Genomic DNA, 11,355 nt, shown 5'->3' with positions numbered 1-11,355 from the left:
CTAAATTTTAATAAATAATACCTCAAACTAAAGTTAGGATAATACAATTGACATTGCTGGATTCCTTGTAAGACCAGGAATATTTTGAATATAAATGTCATATATTTTGCACAAAAGATAACATAGTTACCTAGAGAAAAAATTTTATCTAAAATTTGTATGTTTAATGAAAAATATATGATGTTTATATTCAAAATGATCACCAAATTATAAGAATTCCAGCAATGTAAATTATATTCTGACCGGGTAATTTGTATGAATTTTATGAGCTAAAACAAATATCTTCAGTTAATAAAAAAAAAAATAATCTTCACAACACTATCTGTCAATCAAAGTACCCCACCTTGCCCTCCCCCCCTCTTCCAACCGCGCGGTCAGTCCCAACCCACCCCCCCACCCCCCACTAATCCTCCCTTCCAGGGTTTTTAACATTTAGTATTAAATAATACCTCAGATTAAAGTTAGGATAATATAATTGACATTGCTGGATTCCTTGTAAGACCAGGAATATTTTGAATATAAATGTCATATATTTTGCACAAAAGATAACATAGTTAATTTGAGAAAATTTTTTATCTAAAATTTGTATGTCTAATGCTAAAATATGATGTTTATATTCAAAATGATCATCAAATTATAAGAATTCCAGCAATGTAAATTATATTCAGACTGGATAATTTGTATGAATTTTATGAGCTAAAACAAATATCTTCAGTTAATAAAAAAAAAATAATTCTTCACAGGGTAACAGATGGTCGGTCGGTCCCTCCCTCCCCCCCACCCCCCACCAACCGTCCCAAGGAGATGTGTGGGATAACCACTAAATTTTAATAAATAATACCTCAAACTAAAGTTAGGATAATATAATTGACATTGCTGGATTCCTTGTAAGACCAGGAATATTTTGAATATAAATGTCATATATTTTGCACAAAAGATAACATAGTTAATTTGAAAATTTTTTTATCTAAAATTTGTATGTCTAATGCAAAAATATGATGTTTATATTCAAAATGATCACCAAATTATAAGAATTCCAGCAATGTAAATTATATTCTGGCCGGGTAATTTGTATGAATTTTATGAGCTAAAACAGGCAGTCAGGCAGGGTGGGGCAAATCTAAAAATAGCGTCTCGAGCCGGACACTCACCGCGTATATGTGGAAAAAATCCGTGTTAAGTGAAAGTTCAGTAATGGCAAGGCACCGCGTATATGATAAAACGCGTTAAGTGAAACCGCGTTAGGCGGGGTAATACTGTATATATTTTTAAGAGACCGCCATGTAGCCCCGTGATGTTTTACCTTCAACTCCGAAGATTTTTCATCTCCCCATCACCCTTCTCCAATTTTATCAAGCATTGCATTTCTCCAATCATCCTCGTATAGCTTCAAGTATGTTAAAAAAATGCACTTTTTTTGTGATAGATAGATGTAATGCCATTTCCAATTCGCCAACATATAATATAGGAAAGATATAAGATGAGCCAAATATACTAGGTAGGTTGCTGAGGTAATAGTTTATAACAAGTGTCATCTGTGACCCACTCTGATAATTACCATGGAAAAAATTTATCCTGCTATATTTCACTGTTCCCGTTGTATTTAGGCACTACCAATATTTGTAAGTTTAGACAAAACAGTAAATAAAAAAAAAAATATATATATATACAGTATATATATATATATATATATATATATATATATATATATATATATATATATATATATATATATATATATATAATATATATATATATATATATATATATATATATATATATATATATATATATATATATATATATATATATATATATATTAGTGGTAGCCTTCACTTAACGCGTCAATTGAAATTCAGAGGGTCCTGCTATGAAAAACTGCTAAGTGAATAACAGAACATATGGGATTAATTCAATAGAACCTGTTCTAATTTCAAAACTCCACTTTTTGACTTACAATAACTATGTTGTAGTAAAAATAACATCTTAATTTTATTATGGTACATGCACACAATTAATACTTAAGAGAAATAGAGAAATACAGTCGCCAAGTTAATGTCCATTCAAATAATGGACTCAACTCCCTCCCCCTCTCACACTACACAGCCGGCTAACAGATGGTCGGTCGGTCCCTCCCTCCCCCCCCCACCCCCCACCAACCGTCCCAAGGAGATGTGTGGGATAACCTCAAACTAAAGTTAGGAAAATATAATTGACATTGCTGGATTCCTTGTAAGACCAGGAATATTTTGAATATAAATGTCATATATTTTTCAAAAAAGATAACATACTTACTCAGATTAAACATTTTATCTAAAAATTGTATGTTTAATGCAAAAAATATGTTGTTTATATTCAAAATGATCACCAAATTATAAGAATTCCAGCAATGTAAATTATATTCTGGCCGGATAATTTGTATGAATTTTATGAGCTAAAACAAATATCTACAGTTAATAAAAAAAAAAATATATTCTTCAACACTATCTGTCAATCAAAGTACCCCACCTTGCCTCCCCCCCTCTTCCAACCGCGCGGTCAGTCCCAACCCTCCCCCCCACCCCCCACCAATCCTCCCTTCCAGGGTTTTTAACATTTAGTATTAAATAATGCCTCAGATTAAAGTTAGGGTAATATAATTGACATTGTTGGATTCCTTGTAAGACCAGGAATATTTTGAATATAAATGTCATATATTTTGCACAAAAGATAACATAGTTAATTTGAGAAAAATTTTTATCTAAAATTTGTATGTCTAATGCAAAAATATGATGTTTATATTCAAAATGATCATCAAATTATAAGAATTCCAGCAATGTAAATTATATTCAGACCGGATAATTTGTATGAATTTTATGAGCTAAAACAAATATCTTCAGTTAATAAAAAAAATAATAATTCTTCACAGGGTAACAGATGGTCGGTCGGTCCCTCCCTCCCCCCCACCCCCCACCAACCGTCCCAAGGAGATGTGTGGGATAACCACTAAATTTTAATAAATAATACCTCAAACTAAAGTTAGGATAATATAATTGACATTGCTGGATTCCTTGTAAGACCAGGAATATTTTGAATATAAATGTCATATATTTTGCACAAAAGATAATATAGTTAATTTGAGAAAAATTTTTATCTAAAATTTGTATGTCTAATGCAAAAATATGATGTTTATATTCAAAATGATCACCAAATTATAAGAATTCCAGCAATGTAAATTATATTCTGGCCGGGTAATTTGTATGAATTTTATGAGCTAAAACAGGCAGTCAGGCAGGGTGGGGGCAAATCTAAAAATAGCGTCTCGAGCCGGACACTCACCGCGTATATGTGGAAAAAATCCGTGTTAAGTGAAAGTTCAGCTCTGGCGAGGCACCGCGTATATGATAAAACGCGTTAAGTGAAACCGCGTTAGGCGGGGTAATACTGTATATATTTTTAAGAGACCGCCGTGTAGCCCCGTGATGTTTTACCTTCAACTCCGAAGATTTTTCATCTCCCCATCGCCCTTCTCCGATTTTATCAAGCATTGCATTCCTACAATCATCCTCTTATAGCTACAAGTATGATAAAAAAAACGCACTTTTCTTTGTGATAGATAGATGTAATGCCATTTCCAATTCGCCAATATATTATATAGGAAAGATATAAGATGAGCCAAATATACTAGGTAGGTTGCTGAGGTAATAGTTTACAACAAGTGTCATCTGTGACCTTACACTGATAATTACCATGGAAAAAAATTCTCCTGCTATATTTCAATGTTGGGGTTGTTGTTGTTCCGGTTGTGTTTAGGTCCTACCAATATTTGTAAGTTTAGACAAAACAGTAAATAAAAAAAAAAATATATATATATATATATATATATATATATATATATATATATATATATATATATATATATATATATATATATATATATATATAATATATATATATATATATATATATATATATATATATATATATATATATATATATATATATGTTGGTGGCACCCCACTTAACGCGTCAATTGAACTCCAGAGGGTCCTGCGTTATGAAAACTATGTTATGAATAACAGAACATATGGGATTAATTCCAATAGAACCCAGCCCGACCCCCAAACTCCACTTTTTGACGACAAATAACTATGTTGTAGTAAAAATAACATCTTAATTTTATGATGGTACATGCACACAATTAATACTTAAGAGAAATACAGTCGCCAAGTTAATGTCCATTCAAATAATGGACTCAACTCCCTCCCCCTCTCACACTACAGTACACAGCCAGCTAACAGATGGTCGGTCGGTCCCTCCTCCCCCCACCCCCCACCAACCGTCCCAAGGAGATGTGGGATAACCTCAAACCAAAGCAGGTAAGCACTGATATTGCTGGATTCTCAAGACCAGAACATTTGAATATAAATGTCATATATTTTTCACAAAAGATAACATACTTACTCAGATTAAACATTTTATCTAAAAATTGTATGTTTAATGCAAAAAATATGTTGTTTATATTCAAAATGATCACCAAATTATAAGAATTCCAGCAATGTAAATTATATTCTGGCCCGATAATTTGTATGAATTTTATGAGCTAAAACAAATATCTACAGTTAATAAAAGAAAAAATATATTCTTCAACACTATCTGTCAATCAAAGTACCCCACCTTGCCTCCCCCCCTCTTCCAACCCCGTGGTCAGTCCCAACCTCCCCCACCCCCCAATTAATCCATAATACCTCAGATTAAAGTTAGGATAATATAATTGACATTGCTGGATTCCTTGTAAGACCAGGGAATATTTTGAATATAAATGTCATATATTTTGCACAAAAGATAACATAGTTACCTAGAGAAAAATTTGTATCTAAAAATTGTATGTTTAATGCAAAATATATGATGTTTATATTCAAAATGATCACCAAATTATAAGAATTCCAGCAATGTAAATTATATTCTGACTGGGTAATTTGTATGAATTTTATGAGCTAAAACAAATATCTTCAGTTAATAAAAAAAAAAATAATTCTTCACAGGGTAACAGATGATCGGTTGGTCCCTCCCTCCCCCCCACCCCCCACCAACCGTCCCAAGGAGATGTGTGGGATAACCACTAAATTTTAATAAATAATACCTCAAACTAAAGTTAGGATAATATAATTGACATTGCTGGATTCCTTGTAAGACCAGGAATATTTTGAATATAAGTGTCATATATTTTGCACAAAAGATAACATAGTTACCTAGAGAAAAAATTTTATCTAAAAATTGTATGTTTAATGCAAAATATATGATGTTTATATTCAAAATGATCACCAAATTATAAGAATTCCAGCAATGTAAATTATATTCTGGCTGGGTAATTTGTATGAATTTTATGAGCTAAAACAGGCAGTCAGGCAGGGTGGCGGGTGGGGGGTGGTGCGAATCTAAAAATAGCTCTCGAGCCGGACACTCACCGCGTATATGTGGAAAAATCCGCGTTAAGTGAAAGTTCAGCTTTGGCAAGGCACCGCGTATATGCGAAAACGCGTTAAGTGAAAGCGCGTTAAGCGGGGTAATACTGTATATATATATACACACACAGTAGTACCCCGATTTACGCGGTCAATGGAACCCACAGGGTACCGCGTAAAGTGAACAACAGAACATATGGGATTAATTCCAATAGAGACTGGCCCGACCCCCAAACTCCACTTTTTCAGACACAATACCTATGTTGTAGTAAAAATAACATCTAAATTTTATGATGGTATGCTCACACAATTAATATTTAAGAGAAATACAGTCGCCAGGTTAATGTCCATTCAAATAATGGACTCACACCCCCCCCACTCTTCCCAGCTCACTAGCTCCTACCTCTCTCAGAAATGTTTGAGTGAAACCACTAGATTTTAACATTTAGTAATAAATAATACCTCAGACTAAAGTTAGGATAATATTATTGACATTTCTGGATTCCTTGCAGGTCAGGGAATATTTTGAAGGTAAACTTCATATATTTTGCACAAAAGATAAAATATTTGCTTTGTGTAAACCAAATTATTACATTAGATCTAAAAATTTGTATGTCTAATGCAAAATCCATGAAGTTTATATTCAAAATGATCATCATATTGTAAGAATTCCAGCAATGTAAATTATATTCTGGCCGGGTAATTTGTATGAATTTTATGAGCTAAAACAAATATCTTCAGTTAATACAAAAAAAAAATATTCTTCACGACACTATCTGTCAATCAAATTACCCCACCTTGCCTCCCCCTCTTCCAACCGCGCCAGATGGTCGTCCGTCCCAACCCTCCCCCCCCCACCCCCCACCAACCCTCCCTACAAGAGAAATGTTGGGTGAAAAACTAGATTTTAACATTTAGTATTAAATAATACCTCAGATTAAAGTTAGGATAATATAATTGACATTGCTGGATTCCTTGTAAGACCAGGAATATTTTGAATATTTACTCAGAGTAAACATTATATCTAAAATTTGTATGTCTAATGCAAAATCTATGATGTTTATATTCAAAATGATCATCAAATTGTTAGAATTCCAGCAATGTAAATTATATTCTGGTCGGGTAATTTGTATGAATTTTATGAGCTAAAACAAATATCTAAAGTTAATAAAAAAAAAAAATATTCTTCACACCGTGCCAGATGGTCGGTCGGCCCCTCCATCCCCCCAACCCCCCACCAACCCAACCTACCAGATGTGTGGGAAAACCAGAATATTTACCTTTTTAGTAATAAATGATACCTCAAACTAAAGTTAGGATAATATAATTGACATTGCTGGATTCCTTGTAAGACCAAGAATATTTTGAATATTTACTCAGAGTAAACATTATATCTAAAATTTGTATGTCTAATGCAAAATCTATGATGTTTATATTCAAAATGATCATCATATTGTAAGAATTCCAGAAATGTAAATTATATTCTGGCCGGGTAATTTGTATGAATTTTATGAGCTAAATAAAAAAAAAAAAAAAATATTATACTTCACCGCGTATATGAGTAGATGAACCGCGTTAAGTGAAAGTTCGGTTCTGGCGAGGCACCGCGTATATGAGAAATCGCGTTAAGTGAAACCGCGTAAAGTGGGGTAATACTGTACATATATATATATGCAGTGAACCCTCACTTTACGCGGTTAATTCAACCCACAGGGTACCACGGAAAGTGAGAAACGCGTAAAGTGAACAACATAACATATGGGATTAATTGAAATAGAGACCGGGCCGGCCCCCAAACTCCACTTTTTCAGACACAATACCTACGTTGTAGTAAAAATAACGTCTTAATTTTATGATGGTATGCACACACAATTAATAATTAAGAGAAATATCAATAATATTAGGTTTTTTAACACTTACATTAGTAGAAAAGATGGCTGGGCACACGGGGATGGGGGGTTGGTTCCGAGGCAGAGGGCAGATTATTGGCCCTCACCTGTATCACTTGTATCAAATGTATCACTATCCACCACAGAGGTTTGCAGGGCCTCTTTGTCAAACCCCTCAAAGTCCATATACAGTGACCCCTCCGTTAACGAACTCAATCCGTTCCAGAAGGTCGTTCGTTAACCGAAAAGTTCGTTAACCGAAACCATTGTTTCAATGGGTTTTTGGGTAATTGGTTCCAGCTCACCGAAAATTGCCTAAATTCAACAAAAATGGTAGAAAAGTTCACTTACTTTGAGGTGTGTATGTTGAAGGCTCCTGGATGATGATGATGATGATGGGATTTAGAATGGGGGTGGAGGAGAAGGAAGAAGAGAAGGCATTGGGGTGGAAGAGAAGTCACCCCATGGTGCCATTTCACCCATAAATTTTTAGTTCTCTTGGTGTAATTCAAGATTATTTTCTTTAAATCAACACTGCACTGCATTATATATTGTCAATATGTAAAATATATTTCAAAATGACCAATAATTTGCTTGGAAACACAGAAAAAAAGCGTTTAGTTGAAGAGAGTCTCAAGCAAGATGTTACCTCCAGTGAAAACAGAGAGAGACTAACCCCTGTTTGCTGTGTTAAGAGGCTGGATGCTGCGCATTAAACTAGTCACTTTACCTTCAATTATGTTCAATAATTGTTAAAATGACTAAAAAATTTAATATTAAACTTTTAAAATTATTGAATAGTATAAACTTCTTGATATTTACTAAAATAGTAAGGAATTTAAGCCCTAGAACCGATTAATGTATTGGCGGACTGATACTATAGCTGGTTGCCCGGTCAGTGCAAGCGAAAACATGTTGAGGTCGGTTCATAAGAACTTCGTTAATCGAATTTTTTTTCGTTAACCGAATTGAAGATCCTTATGGAAGGCAGTTCGTCAATCGAAATTATGTTAACCGAGGTGTTCGTTAAACGAGGGGTCACTTTAGTCCATATCCTCACTATAATTATCACTATCACTGACTTGGGCCGGCTGTGGTGGGTGGCAGGTGAAGAACTCGGTAATGTTTTGATGACTGGGCGACCTTGTGCGCACCCTGCTCGCGCCGCTTACACAACATGGCGGATGGCGGGAGGTTTGGATCCAAAAATGGCGCGGCTCGCCAGCCGCTCTCCGCGTAAAGGGGTACACGCACCGCGGAATGTGAGCATTCCGGTTTCGGCAGGGTACCGCGTAAACGTGGAAACGCGGACTGTGGGACCGCGTAAAGCGAGGGTTGACTGTGTATATATATATATACAGAATATATATATATTGATAAAATCACACGGGAAAAGGGAAACAACGGAGCACCTTAGCTTTCGTCTTTATTTTCATTGTGGATCTACATGATATATATATATATATATATATATATATATATATATATATATATATATATATATATATATATATATATATATATATATATATATATATATATATATATATATATACACACACACACATATATATACACCTAGACCCCGACTTACGACGGGGTTAGGGACCCAAATCCAGGTCGCAAGTCCGACATGGTCGTAAGTCCGACATAGATAAAAAAAAAATAAAAATAAAAAATTAATAAAAAATCTACAATGAAATACAGTACAGTAAAAGTAATGAATAATGATGAATGGATACAGTACAGTGAAAGTAATAAATAATAAGGAATGGATACAGTGTGACTGAGCACTTAACCTTTAATGTAGTCAGCTGAATGCATGGGGCCCCCATAATTTTCTAATTATACATGGAGACTACATTAACTGGAAACGTTTCGGTATAGAAAATGCGTGTGTCATTTAAAAAAAAAAAAAAAAAAAAAAAAAAATTTATATCAGGCGGTCAGAAGTCCTGACGGTCGTAAAGAAAATTTACTCAACGCGTATCAATAGAACCCAGAGGGTCCCGTGTTAAGTGAAATCCGCGTTAAGTGAACAACAGAACATATGGGATTAATTCCAATAGAAACCGGCCCGACCCCCCAAACTCCACTTTTTGAAGACACATAACTATGTTGGAGTAAAAATAACATCTTAATTTTATGATGGTACATGCACACAATTAATACTTAAGAGAAATAGAGAAATACAGTCGCCAAGTTAATGTCCATTCAAATAATGGACTCACCCTCCCCCTCTCACACCACACCTGACGCTCTTCCCTCTCTGGAGAAATTTTTAGGGAAACCACTAAATTTCTATTAAATAATACCTCAAACTAGTTAGATATATCTTACATTGCTGATTCCTTTGTACATTATGTGAATATTTTGAATATAATGTCATATATTTTGCACAAGTATAACATAATATCTACAGATTAAAAAATTTTATCTAAAATTTGTATGTCTAATGCAAAATATATGATGTTTATATTCAAAATGATCACCAAATTATAAGAATTCCAGCAATGTAAATTATATTCTGACCGGGTAATTTGTATGAATTTTAAGGAGCTAAAACAAATATCTTCAGTTAATAAAAAAATATAATCTTCAGGACACTATCTGTCAATCAAAGTACCCCCACCTTGCCTCTCTTCCAACACCGCGATCCTAACCTCTCACCCCACCAATCATCCCTTCAAGAGAAGAGTGGGTGAAAAATTTAGATTTTAACATTTTGTATTAAATAATACCTAAGATTAAAGTTAGGATAATATAATTGACATTGCTGGATTCCTTGTAAGACCAGGAATATTTTGAATATAAACGTCATATATTTTGCACAAAAGATAACATTCTTACTCAGATTAAACATTTTATCTAAAAATTTTATGTCGAATGCAAAATATATGATGTTTATATTCAAAATGATCATCAAATTATAAGAATTCCAGCAATGTAAATTATATTCTGACCGGGTAATTTGTATGAATTTTATGAGCTAAAACAAATATCTTCAGTTAATAAAAAAAAAAAAAATATTGTTCACGGGGTAACAGATGGTCGGTCGGTCCCTCCCTCCTCCCCCACCCTCCACCAACCGTCCCAAGGAGATGTGTGGGAAAACCAAAATACTTAACTTTTTTGTAATAAATAATACCTCAAACTAAAGTTAGGATAATATAATTGACATTGCTGGATTCCTTGTAAGACCAGGAATATTTTGAATATAAATGTCATATATTTTGCACAAAAGATAACATAGTTACCCAGAGAAAAAATTTTATCTAAAATTTGTATGTCTAATGCAAAATATATGATGTTTATATTCAAATGATCACCAAATATAAGAATTCCAGTAATGTAAATTATATTCTGGCCGGGTAATTTGTATGAATTTTATGAGCTAAAAACAGCAGTCAGGCAGGGTGGCGGTGGGGCAATTTAAAAATATGCCTCTCGAAAGCTGACACTCACCGCCAGTATATGTGGAAAAATCTGTGTTAAGTGAAAGTTCATTTGGCGCAGGCATCACAGATATGATAAAACGCTGCTATGAAACTCATAGGGCGGGTAATATATAGATATAGATATATATATAGATATATATATTGATATAAATATAGATATAAATATATATATAAAAATATATATATAAAAATATATATATAGATATATATATAAATATATATATAAAAATATATATAAAAAAAAATATATATATATATATAAATATATATATATATTTATATATATATATATATAATATAAATATATATATATATATATATATATATATATATATATATATATATATATATATATATATATATATATATATATATATATTTCATGTAAATCCACAATGAAAACGTGGATAAGATAAATCTTGTTAAAATCACACGGGAAAATGGAAACAACGGAGTACCTTAGCTTTCGTCTTTATTCAAGACATCTTCAGAGGCAACTGGATTACATGGACAGAGAGAGGCTTAAATATATAGGGTGACCTTAAAAACATAAGGTCAGGTCAT

The sequence above is a fragment of the Homarus americanus genome, unplaced genomic scaffold (assembly GCF_018991925.1).
Source record: "Homarus americanus isolate GMGI-L3 unplaced genomic scaffold, GMGI_Hamer_2.0 scaffold20930, whole genome shotgun sequence".
Classification (NCBI taxonomy): domain Eukaryota; kingdom Metazoa; phylum Arthropoda; class Malacostraca; order Decapoda; family Nephropidae; genus Homarus; species Homarus americanus.
This window is presented reverse-complemented; position numbering follows the sequence as displayed.